Consider the following 13093-nt stretch of genomic DNA (forward strand, 5'->3'; position numbering starts at 1 on the left):
TTTCTCTGTACAACCTTGACTCTAAAAAGCTGCATTCCTATACAACTAAATCGCATTCATATTTTGAAATAAACAGCTTCGTTTTGCTGTTTCATTAACCCAAAGTCATATAAGAAGGAGTGCAACAAATTGATTTTCAGTAAATAAGTAAAATAATCCATTACTGTTGTACATGTTACATGTAATTCGTTACATTTCTTGCTTGTTTTACTTCTATTATTTCATTTTATTCTTGTTGTTGTAGGTTCTGAACCTTGTGGTGGAAGCAATGATTCAAAAGATGTGAGAAGACTAGTATTTTGCAGTTGAGTTTTGTAGTTTTCCTTTCCATTGTACAGTATACAGTACACTGTTGTTGTTTCCCTTCAAAAATACATTTCAAGCTACTTTCTGCAAATTTGTGGTACTTTCTTAGGATATAGAACGACTGTCTTTTGCTAAACAATGTTTTCACATATGCGGCACATTTAGCAGCAATAATAGTGACGAAAAACCACTACTGTAGTAAAGAGAACAGTTATAACATGTGTGATGTAGTAAAAACAAGTGGTGTCCACTGATACTGAATACAGTCTTTCTGCCCTCTGAAGAGCAAAAAAAACAACATTCACAAAGTGTGTGACGCATGACTGGTTGTTTCTTCATGTAAAATTGATATTTGGTTGAAAATTCAAATAAGCAGCTCTATTTTAGAGGCTCAGTGGAGGCTGGTCATTTTTGACCCTTAGGACAAGGGGAGTGCACAGGATCTTAAGACAACACGAGGGTTACGTTGAGTAAAATATCATGGTTTGGTTGAGAAATTAACGATAACTACATGTTAGACGCTTGGTTGAATTTAGACATCAAAAATACATCATTAGGATTTGGAAGGTATCACGATTTGGTTTTAAAAATTATCCTTTTTCAATGCATTTCAAGCTTCTTCTGTGTTTCTTTATATTCTGGGTTACCATGGCGACAAGTCCCATCCAAACTAATATGTGACTGGTTACCTGAAAAGGAGTGACAGTGAAGTAATTAAATAAACAACAAAGATATGTCTGTACAACTTTGGAAATAGTTCACATTCCACCTGTTGCTGCTATTCTTTGCAAAGTCAGGTTTCAGGATAGAGTAGTTAAAGCAGTTGTTTTTGACATTCAGAGATTTAATCCTAATATGTAATCTACTGTGGTAAAATAACAGTAACTAACACTACAGGGTCTTTACCCTAGTATCACTTACTTGTTTGGGTAACTTTGTAATGTGAGTCATAGTATTTTTTGTTATGGAAAAGCACTTTGGTGCAACAGCTGTCTTATAAACAGTGACATGAACAGTAAATGTAAAGCCATCAGATAATCCAAACTAAATTATGACTCAGTAATGCATAAAAGAAGAGAAAAGTGAAGTGACAAAAAGAGAAGCATTTTCAAAGAAGAGGGTTAAAGCGAGAGAACTGCTGTTAACTGGCTTGGAATCCACAAAACAGTGTTCCGTACAACCTAAAAAAGATGAAAACTCTGTATGATTCCACTAAGAACCAAAAAGAAAGTGGTTGAAAATGGTGGTCAGGGTAGCTGAATGATTATTTCCAAAGCTGTATTTGTGACAAACAATCGTAATCCTGAAGAAAATCCCTCAGAACTGATTGGTTAGGTGTCAGGAGTAACCACCGATGAACAACTAACAGATAAATGTTAAAAAAAAATATATATTTTTATTATATATATATATATATATATATATATATATATATATATATATATATATATATATATATATATATATATATATATATAAAAGCCTGTTGACATGCAATAAATCCACACTTGACTCACACACTACTTTATATTAAATAACTCAGAAAGCCTTGGAGTCTTGCCAGACTTTTCTTCAGGAGGAAATGACATCATGTGGAGCAGGTCATGTGATCTGGAATTAACACACTTCCTTGAGAGGTGTTTTTGTAATGGGGAACTTAGTCGAAAGTCATTTCTGGGACACAGATACAACTTGTCATTTTCCATATAAAATTTCATATATTGCCAAAAAAAAAATATCTTTCATGATTATCTCAACTTAATAAAAACAAAACAATCAGAACTATTTTTGAATAAGCTCATTTTATTATTGTTAGCTAATTATAAGGTGGTTGTTATTAAAGTCGAACAGTTATTTAGTTGACATTTTAGTGATATCCAATAATTTTTTATTAAGAAGTGATTGTTTCCATAATAAATAATTATGGAATTTGTAAAGACATGATCATAATGAACATTAGGGTTTTTTACGTTTAATAAAAATGTATGCAAGATATATCCTATGGACTTCAAAAGTCCCTCAATTATATATTGATCCTAATAATAATCGATATCATTATCAGCTCTAAAGAAAAATAAATAAATAAATCGGTCTACCCAAAGTAATAAAAGAAGGAGGAGTGCAACAAATTGACTCTAAGTAGGGGTAAATAAGTAAAATAATGCATTACTGTTGTACGCGTTACATGTAATTCGTTACTTTTTTGCCTCCAGGTCTGAAATAATGGCTTCAGTGGGTTGAAAAATTGTCAGAAATCAGGGAGTGTCAGTGAACGATCGGTAATTGTCCACCTTTGGATTGAGATTCGGAGCTTTTGGAGTCTTGCTGCAGCCTGCTGATGATCTGCAGCAACCAACATCCGCTGTAAGAGTAGATTAACCTCGTTCACACGTTTCCAGTCCTCAGTGGAAGTAGGAGCGAGCAGCAGCAGCATCATCATCAGCAGCAGCAGCAGCAGCAGCAGGCTGGACGCAGCTCGCTCTCTGCGCGCACCGCCGAGCGTTCTGGACTCCTCATCTCCACATCCGCGTCTCCAAAACCTTCCAGGACTCATCCCACACCCACAGGAGGTGCTTCAACTTTACTGAATTTAACTCCGTTATTGTGGGAGAGAGAGCCTCGCATTCACAGGGAGGAGGAGATTGACGAGGCTGCCAGAGCGGAGACTTGTTCGCTCAGGAATGATTGGCGATTTGTGCAAATGAGAAAGTCTAAGAAATGTCTTTTTCCGCGGACGACACCGTCAGCATCCCAGCCATAATGCCCAGGCGAAAACAAGCGAGTGTTTGCTGCCTCCAAACAATATCTGGACTGACAAGAACTCAAAGGTAAGAGAGGAGAATTCATCCATCAGCTTCAAAACATAATCTCTTCTCGTTTTTATTGCTTATTTTTTTTGCTGGATTTTAATAACATTTTCTCTTTTTAAAATCAGTTAAACGTGATTTTAATGGGTAATAGGAGATGGCAAACTGTCTTTACGCGCGATTTTTTTTATTACATGTACGCACATATTCATATTTCAGAGCTAAACAAGAATAAGTGGTAGATGTGTCGCATTGCTATGTGTCTTCAGTGATGGTGGAGGATGTTGTTGATAAAGAACTCTGCTCACAGTTTTCACCTGTGACTGATGGAGCTTAAAAAAAAAAAGAAAGAAGAAAAATCCAATTTTCTTGTCTTTTGTGACTGGAAAATGCCATCAAGTCACTCTGTAAAGCTGTGTTCAGTTTAGAAATTACTCAGAAAAAGATGTTTTCTTGACCTTCTAAACAAAGAAAGCAACATGGAGCAGCAAATGGACGGTTCACAGTGTGTGCATCCAGGATCATTTATTACTATTATCTTCATTTTTATGCCTGTCGTAAGTCGTCGTTTAAGGTGATCTTGCTGCTAATTGTTTCATTAAGGTTTTATGAAGCGAGCAGCTTGTGCTCTCTCTCATCACTTCAGTCAGAATCAGAATCAGAATCAGAATGAGTTTTATTGCCATTGTTCATGAGGTTCACAAACGAGGAATTTGACTCGGTGCAATGCTGCTACATTAAACATTTAACAAATAGTAGAGATAAAAATAAAGATAAAAATAAAGATAAAGATAAAGTAAATACTATAATAAAAGCTAACATCTACTATAATAGAAACTAACAACTAAGTACACTGTACAACAAAAAAGTGACTAAGTGAATAAAGTGACCAGTAGCAGCAGGTGGTGGGGCCACCACGTAGTGCAAATATTGTAGTGCAAAAAACAGTGGTAATTGTTGATGAGTCGGTGCTGAGCTGCTGAACATAGGCACGTGTGTGTGACGTAGAGTCATCTAGTGTTCATCAGTCTGATGGCAGAGGGGAAGAAGCTGTTCATGTAGCGGGAGGTTCTGGTCCGGATGGACCTTAGTCTCCTGCCTGAGGGGAGGGGGGTGAACAGTCTGTGTCCAGGGTGAGAGGGGTCGGCAATGATCCGACCTGCACGCCTCCGGGTCCTCGAGACGTACAGATCCTGCATAGATGGAAGTCTGCAGCCGATCACCTTCTCAGCAGTGCGCACAATGCGCTGCAGTCTGAGTCTGTCCCTGACGGTGGCTCCAGCGTACCACACAGTGATGGAGGAGGTGAGGATGGACTCGATGATGGCCGTGTAGAACTGCACCAACATCTTGGTGGGCAGCTTGAGTTTCCTCAGCTGCCGCAGGAAGAACATCCTCTGCTGGGCCTTCTTGAGGAGGGAACTGATGGTCAGCTCCCACTTGAGGTCCCGGGTGATGGTGGTGCCCAGGAAGCGGAAGGAGTCCACGGTGGAGATGGGAGAGTCAGTGAGGGTGAGGGGGGGTGGTGGGGCTGTGACTTTCCTAAAGTCCACGATCATCTCCACTGTCTTCTGGGCGTTCAGGTCCAGGTTGTTGTGGCTGCACCAGGACACCAGCCGGGCCACCTCCCTCCTGTAGAAGGACTCATCACCGTCTGAGATGAGCCCGATGAGGGTGGTGTCATCTGCGAACTTCAGCAGCTTCACAGACTGGTGGCTGGAGGTGCAGCAGTTGGTGTGGACCTTAACCCAACATTAGAGCAAGTTTCCATGCAAAAATGTCACATTTTTTGTGATAGGAACTTGTTTTTTGATCAGAAAATGGAGACAAATCCTAAAAATGCGAGTGTGTCGACAGATTTATGTATTTAGTAACACAATAATCCTCACCTTCTACCTCTGATCTGTCCATGGTTCCTGCAACAATTGGGACAAATGATGGCAGCTCTGATCACTGCAGCCCTAACAGAGGAAACTCAGAAACCTCAGAGTTAAAAGCCTTATTTTCTATCCATCCATCCGTAGGCGGAGAAGTGAGCACTTTTATAAATGATCGCTGCAAACAAAACACAATCTAAATTCTGGTGTGTTGCCATCTCCTGCTGGAGACTGTGATCAATAGGCAATGAAGACAACTTATCCAGAGCCTGCCTCCCACTAACAACAAACCACTCCAGCAACAGCGTGCACAGCTGCCATTGACAACACTCTGCCACTGAATTATTCAAACACATGTGAGGGAGATGGATGGCGGATTTACACATCAAGGAACACTTTAAATCATGTGACAGAGGTGTGCAAAACAGGAGAAAGTAAAGTGATAACATTGTGGCTGTGCACGAGAGCAGACTAGAGTCTTAGTTCCCTCTGTGGAAGGGGACTTTACTGAGGGTTTAATGTTTTACCAGCAGATAGATATGTAGACAGAGCGGACAGACTATCAGCCGGCACAGGGGTAGGCTTCAGATTAATTTCAAGTGGATTATAACATTTTACACAGTGTCCTTTGATGATAATAGTTCATAAAGGGATCAGTCAACACGCTGTTAAGCCCATTACTCACTTCATCGTTTTGCAGTTGCTTAATCTATCAGTGGACTTTCATGTGCTGAGGACAGGAGCAAGGTTCGCTGACAAATGTGGCCCTCGGTTGTGTTTGCATTTTTCTCAACGAGCTCTCATGCATTACCCCCTGATTCACGATCATCAATAACTACCTGGCCTTACCTTATTATGCATATTATATGCCAGCCGCTGCCTCCGAAATCAAATTAGAGGAAGATGAAGTTGTTGTCGTCGAGTGCAGCACCGAGCGGATCTCCACATGCAGCATCCAGGAGAAGCTGCGAGGGAGACAGTTGGGATGAAATGGGTCTGTAAACATGGCCGACAGATAAGACACATTGGTATTCAGCTGCCGCTCGCCACGCTGGCCTCGGAGCTCCGGCTGATAATACTCGCTCTCGGCTTCAGGGTCAGAGGTGCGAGGTTGATTGGCATCGGGCTGACACAGGGAAATAGAGTGTGCTGACTGGAGTCTAATGGGGTTGAATCAGGCAGACGTATCTGGCATGTTAGCGGTGCCACGGTCTTATTCTCACCCTCACGCACCTGCACGCTTACAGGTTGTCCGCTAATCTATTAACCCCTTTGTCATACACCTCTGGGCTCCCTGCTGCAGCACAAAGGCCCGCACCGCTTTGTGGCATCTCTGTCATGCTGAATTGTTTTCCTCGCCTCCTTCGCTTTCAGCCGCTCCCTCCCAGCTCCTTACACCTTCCAGCCTCGCCGTCTGCCAACATGCTCGAACGCACTCAACCAGAGAATCACATATAAGTGTGATCTCTCTCTTTCCCTTCCCCACTACTCTCCTCTCTCTTTGTTACTCCCTCTTTCTTTCCCAAACACATCCGCCCACTCCTATATTTACTCACATGCTTCAAAAACGCCCACAAACAAATGTGCACACTAAACCGTTGTAATTTCGATGACATTCATCTCCGCTCATTTGGAGGTGTCCTACATTGCTCAGCTTTGCTCCGAAATAACTTATTCACCCCCCCCCAACACGGTAGCAACGTATTTCGAAGCATGACAACACCGGAAAGACTGGCTAGACTTGTACAGCAGCAAAAGCAGGCAAGTACTTCTTTAGAACCGTTATTCAGGCAGCGGCAGCCATTGTATCCGGTTCCTCAGACCATGTCAGAGTTTATTAGCATTTATCCGTCTGCATTACTTGAAGCGCTGATCTGTTTGGAGAACGTTAATGAAGAGAAAACAAAATGTTAATTTGTTTCTAAGCCTTCGCCATCTGCCACTGCTGAGAAACTCTCACAGAAAGAGGTTGGATATATATTGATGTATATACCGTATCAATCCAAACCCAATCTAGTTTTCAGAGCATCAAATACTGCAGTTTTGTCAAATGTAATGGTGTTTGAGAGTTGCGCAAAAGATGGCCATGAGTGCTGGTGCTACAGATGCTGATATACAATACCATATAAAGGAGCTTTGAGCAGTTTCTTGGAGTAATTTTTCCCTCATGCCATATTTTTCGTCCCTGTTGGCTCATTTTTCTGTGTAATATAAAGTCCTGCACCTCTATGGAGACAGCACAACCATGGCTAGATGTACCAGGAACTCAAAAATGTTAAAATGCTGTAAATCATTAAAAAAAAAAAAAAAACAAGGCGAAAATAAGATTGAAAAAAATGGAAACAGCATATACATTTTTCCAAGTGCCTACAGGTGTTACTGGAAAAAAAAAAAGAGGCCCCACGTGTTCTAGATATTCTACTACTTACACCTTTTACAGCCTCTGCAAACTTTTTGTCTACTCTGCACATCAACTCTACAAAGACGTTTCACCATGCTGAATGTATCTTTCAACAGCATGCTCCTCTGTATACCATTTTTGAGCCATGCTTCATTTATTTTATTGATCCAGCATGTTTGATTTTCCACTCAGGCTCTCTTGTTGTTTCCTCTCTGCCCCGTGGAAACACTGCCTGCATTTCAATCGAAAAATCTCAGAATTTTTCACTGCTGGTCACGGCTGAGTCGGTAATGAATTTTCAGTTGAGCAGAGCAGCACAGAATTTCTATTTTTTTTAACAAAACCTGGTGCAAATTGTATATTTGTGGTGAATTTTTGAATGGCGACCCATATAAATATGCGATATTGATAAAACACAACAGTTTTAAGCTTATTTTTTGGCTGTTTTTCTTTCCTGTGTCACACATGATATGATGATGGATGGTTGGAATGTTAAAAATGGACAATTTATTCTGTTTTTACAGTTTCTGGTGCAGATTCATGGTGTATTTTTGCAGATTTGCAGATTTTTTTCACTAAAAACATACATGCCAACGGTCTGTGGGGTTCAAAACTTTAAAAGAGCCTTGACAGAATATCGGAACGGTGGCAGCAGCAGGAGTTATGAGACTTTTACTGAGGGGGTTGAGGTTAATATACAGGCTTGTTTCACATAGTTCCATTTTATTATGTGTCTTAAGTCTTGGATTGGTCTTGTTTGTGCTAAAATACACCTTTTCACAACATTAGGAGCATGTTACAAGAAAAAATTCTTGTTTCCTGAAAAGAGGCGATAGTGATGACACCAGCAGAGAACATTTGGCTCATGGCTTCTTTTTCTGACATTCCTTGATTTTTATAGCTCTGTCAGACTACCCTGCATGTTAAATAATAACTACAAAGGGGACTCTTCAGTTGTGACACTAAAGGGGTCGTGCTGAAGCTGAAGTAAGTTAGGAGTGAGACTCTAAACTTTGGTGCAGAAAGCAGCAGAAGACACTCGTCATTGCAGATCTGATGTTGGTCTCATGTGGTTATGGCGATCACAGCTGTGCTTGAGTATTAATGCAGCGGTGATTTATTGATGTCCACATGCTATTTGTAGCCCATTTACGTTAAGTGTCTATCCTGTGATTTCCTTTGACATTTTAAAAACTCGGAGACACTCGGTGGGTTGCGTAAGAGTTGTCTTTCACACTGTGGGATAAAAAATAAATTAAGCTCATGTCCACAAAACCAGCTTGGAATGTTCATCCGCCACACCAGGGAGGTAGCTGCGAATTTTATGCAACAAATGATCCCATTTGTAGTTAAAGGTGTGATATTTTCTGACACTTTATCAAAGCAGATGCCACCACGGGGCTTAAACCCGGGTCAGAGGGCATAAAGATCCTGAAACAGCAGCATCCAAAGCAGAAAGCAGCCTCAGCACCTGCTCGTCTCCCAAACAAGATCCTCACACTGGAGAACTGCATGAGTGTGCAAACCCCCGGAGCTATACGTGGAGCAAAAGGAGCACTGTGTGCAACAACAATGTCAGCATATTCAAAAGAAGGAGGTCCAACAGGGAGGAACCATGAAGACTTTGTTGGCTGTCCAGTTCTTTCAGAGCTCCAGGAAGTCTGGGAGCTCAGGGCTTGTATTTTATTCATAGGGCAGAAAACATGAAAAGTATAGCAAGCAAAAATCCTACTTCAGGGAAAATGAGGAGTGAAAGGAAGGAAAGAGCAACACAAAAAGTTAGTAAGGGAAGGGAGTCAGGGAATCTAAAAAGGAAGTGATGATTGTTCTGTAAATTGAAGACTGAAAGAAGGGAGCCTTTGTAGAACAGAGCCTTGGTGAATAATTTAATACAGAGAAGAAATGACAACAAAAAGAACAATTAGGTGACTGTCAATTAGTGTGCTGAGGGCTTCAGTGTGATCAAGAATCTGTGAAGTACCACTGAACATTTTCACTGGTTACACCTGACACAAAGCAGATCCGTCTGTGTGTCTCTGGGCGAAGAAGGTTGATAAAATCACTGTTTCATCTGTCATTAGAACATCTTATTTCACAGTTTTCATAGTCATTTTTGGTCACCAAGCTGTCTGTGCTGATGTAATTGTGTGGAGACTGGAGGCTTCTCTGTAAACAGCCACCAAGTCGCAATCCATGCAAGGGATTTAGGGAACATTAGTACTGCTGCTTCTGATGATGCATGTGGGGCATTTAGGGGACATCTGTAAATTGTAACTACATAAAACAACCTGGGTTATTCTGTCTTCCTTTTAACTGAGTTTCTGCATGTACATTGGCCACGCCACACCACTAAGTTGAGATGTGGTAGAAACAGCCAATGTAATGCTCCCTTTTACTGTACAGAATTTGGCTAAAGCATGGCTGCAGAACTACAGAAAGCAAACAGATGAATAAACCTGAACAACACAACAGAAGTCCTTAACGAAGTGTTTCCTCAGCAGGCAGCAGTAAACCAAAGCAGCGAGAAGTCAGAAATGACAATAACTGTACATTTTACTAACTTTTAAGTCCCAGATCATCCTTATGAAAAAGCTCATCTCATGATTGCGGGCTTACTACAACTCCACCGCTGCAGACTTATCGGGACTTATCCATCAGAAACCATACAACGACTGAGCAGGTCTTGGCAGAGTACTGTGCTCTCTGAGTGCTTTTCTTGTCTGTGCTTGTTGAAAGTCTGCAAACTTGCAAAGCTTAAGGTCATAGAGCCACAGGAAGTTCTTCAACAATAAACATAAAACTGCATGAAACACCTGGTTTAAAGTTCAGGTTTTTTTTCCATTAGTTACCAACGTCATCATGTAACATGTGATACAGATGGCATGTTACCACACAGTCTGGCATTTTCCCCCACTAGAGCTGCTCGTACTTGGACTATGTCTTTCTGCTTATACCCATAGGGGTTACTAACCAACATTACCTGGTTTTGGCATGGCGTCACTGTAACTATGACAACAGATGAACACTACGTCAGCTGCTTGCTGATGATCACATGATTGCGATCCAAATCGACCGCTGCGGACTTATTAACGACTGAACAGCCTTGGATACTGCACTCTGTGAGTGCTTTACTTGTTTACTGTACGTATTAAGGGATTGCCGACAAATAAGGTAATGCTTACAATTTATTGACTTACTGCCAGTGAAGCAGTGAACATTTTTGGTGCATTTGGTGTCTGAAGGAAAACTTGGATGCACTAGTGCAAATAGTGTTAGTCTGCAGCTCTGGTCCCCTCAGGACACTGCTTAAATCGACCTGCTTTGTACTCCATGTCTGGTCCAGTGTGACCATCGGCTCAAGGTTTGCCAACAATTTAGAGCTGAATATATTGCCTGAAATTAGGAAGTAAAATTCTGAATATTTTCATTTCTTCTCCTGAGCAACTCTTTTAAAGTCATGTATCATGTCCCGGATGATTAAATGAAAGCATAGCACTGAATGTATCAGCTTAAAGTAAAGTAAAAAAAAAAAAAATTGTTCAGTATAGATTAGCTGAGGTTTCTGACTACAATTAATCAACATACAAACAAAACGTAGGAATTGTCTGAGACGATTAGTGTGCAAGTGATTAACCTGTGAACCAACAATCTATTATCCTTATCCCATCACCACAATGCCATTTTACATTATGTGTAATCTCATTGTCTTCAGCTGGAAATACATTACCTTCAAGCATCCAGAGATACAGCAGTACGCCAGCAGTACACGATTGAGGTCACGAACCCGAGAAATAATCTGCTTTTGGCATTTCTATTTTAAACGCAGATTAATCAGACAAAGGTAAAGGGTGACAGCTGAAAAGCAGAAAACTCGGGCTTATTTCTGCAGTGAGGAAATAGCTTAAAGGGAAGATGCCTAGAATTGGTTTGGATGCTTTTGAATGTAAAGGATTTGTGTCATTTTACAACTGATTGAGGCCTATAAATCAATATTTGGTCTATGATACACCTTGACCTCTCTGGTAGCACAGAGTAAATACTATCATTCCACTGTAATACAGATCTTTATAATGCTAGTAATAAAAGTCAGCTTACTTATGGAACATTTATGTAACCATTTATGCTTATGGTTGTGAATGTGGTAAAACAGTATTGGAGATTAGCTGGAGGTGTCCGTTTTTGTCGTAGCAAGCAGAGCATTGGGTTTAGCTAGCAAAGGGGCACCATGAGCAAGTCTTTTGTAATTCTTAATGACCTCCAACCAGCACAATTTTATTAAATCAGGCTGGGTTAGGGTTGAATCTCCAGCATATGAAATCATAGATTACTCAATTACTAATTGAAAATGTAATATTTATTTTTAAAAAAAAAAAAAATAGTCAATTTTATGTCACCTGTATGGCAGTGGATTGTTTGGGAAAAACATGCCATTGCAAATTTTCTGACAAATTTTGCTATTTTGATGTAATTTTTTAAAGTCAGGGTTTAGTTCAGTAGTTACTGTTATACATTTAAATGGAGTGTTACAACATGAGAAAAAGTGTGACTATTGTGCATAGAGAACATAATGAAATTGCAAAATCATTGACAGTTTTAACTCCGTCAGACATGCTGGTTAGCTGGTATCCTTTTTGGGTCCAAATGCTCAGATCAATCAGTTCTTTCTTTAGTTAGACACCACTGGTGATAAAAAGGATAACTAGAAAAGCACTCAGAGAGCGCAGTACTCGACTAAGGCTGCTCAGTCATACCATTTCTGGCAGCTGAAATCCTTAAAAAAAATTATGGATCCAGACTATAAGCCGCATCACTGCCAAAATCTAATCAGTTGGTCCCTCTGTCATTTCTGACCTTCCCTAAACATTTCATTCAAATCCGTTAATCTGTTTTTGAGTAATGTTGCTAACAGAGAAACAGACAGACAGACAAACCAACGTCGGTTGTCACATAACTCCGCCGAGGCTCCGCCTCCTTGGTGGAGTAATTAGTGTAGCTATTCACTAAGTGATTTATTCCTGAGTAGAGCCAATAAAAAAGAGGATTTACTGTTTGAGAAGATATAAAATATCTAAAACCTGATGTCATGTTCTAAGATATTAACAGACAAAAACAAAAAAGAAAAAAAACAAGTATACAAGATTTAAGTAACGTTGGATTCAAGCTAAAATGGAAAAATAAATATGCAGCAGTCAGGTTCTGAACATTTAATGAAGTGAGGCATTTTGCATTTGTATGATGTTTTAGGATGTTTTTGCCAATTCTTTTCTGATGTTTTATGAATGCTCTTTTTTGTAAAGCACCTTGTAAGTCTGGTTTTGAAAGATGCAGTGCAACTAAAGTTATGTACTATAATGTTTATGAACAAATGATCTGTCACCATCACTGACTATATAAAGATGTTACATCACCCATAGGTTTCAGCAATGTGGCAGCTCTGGCCATCACTATCTTATTAGTACCTGACTCCATGTAATTGTAAAAACAAACTTCCTTGTGAGCACTTAGGTTATCATTTATTTATGTTACCTTACATTACATGTTCAGTTTCTGCATATTTTTGTTGCCAGGATAAGTATTTCATGTTAGTGGAGTGACTTTCTACAAGCTCAGCATGTTTGCGTGAAGGGTACATAAACTTCCAAGAAAAGAGGTCAGAGGAAAATGCTTGAGGTCCACTATAGGAGATATGTTTCCATCCCCAG

At 40.1% G+C, this 13093-nt stretch overlaps 1 protein-coding gene across 1 annotated transcript in view; it reads left to right on the plus strand.

The window, feature by feature from the left end:
- The first annotated feature begins 2631 nt into the window (after positions 1-2631).
- Positions 2632-13093, plus strand: part of syndig1l (synapse differentiation inducing 1-like) — a 69224-nt gene continuing 58762 nt past the window's right edge. Inside the window, exon 1 of the mRNA XM_023263089.3 lies at positions 2632-3134. The gene's annotated coding sequence lies outside the window, so the exon portion shown is untranslated. The remainder of the gene's footprint in view (positions 3135-13093) is intronic.

Source organism: Amphiprion ocellaris, chromosome 12, assembly GCF_022539595.1.
Source record: "Amphiprion ocellaris isolate individual 3 ecotype Okinawa chromosome 12, ASM2253959v1, whole genome shotgun sequence".
NCBI classification, from domain to species: Eukaryota; Metazoa; Chordata; class Actinopteri; family Pomacentridae; genus Amphiprion; species Amphiprion ocellaris.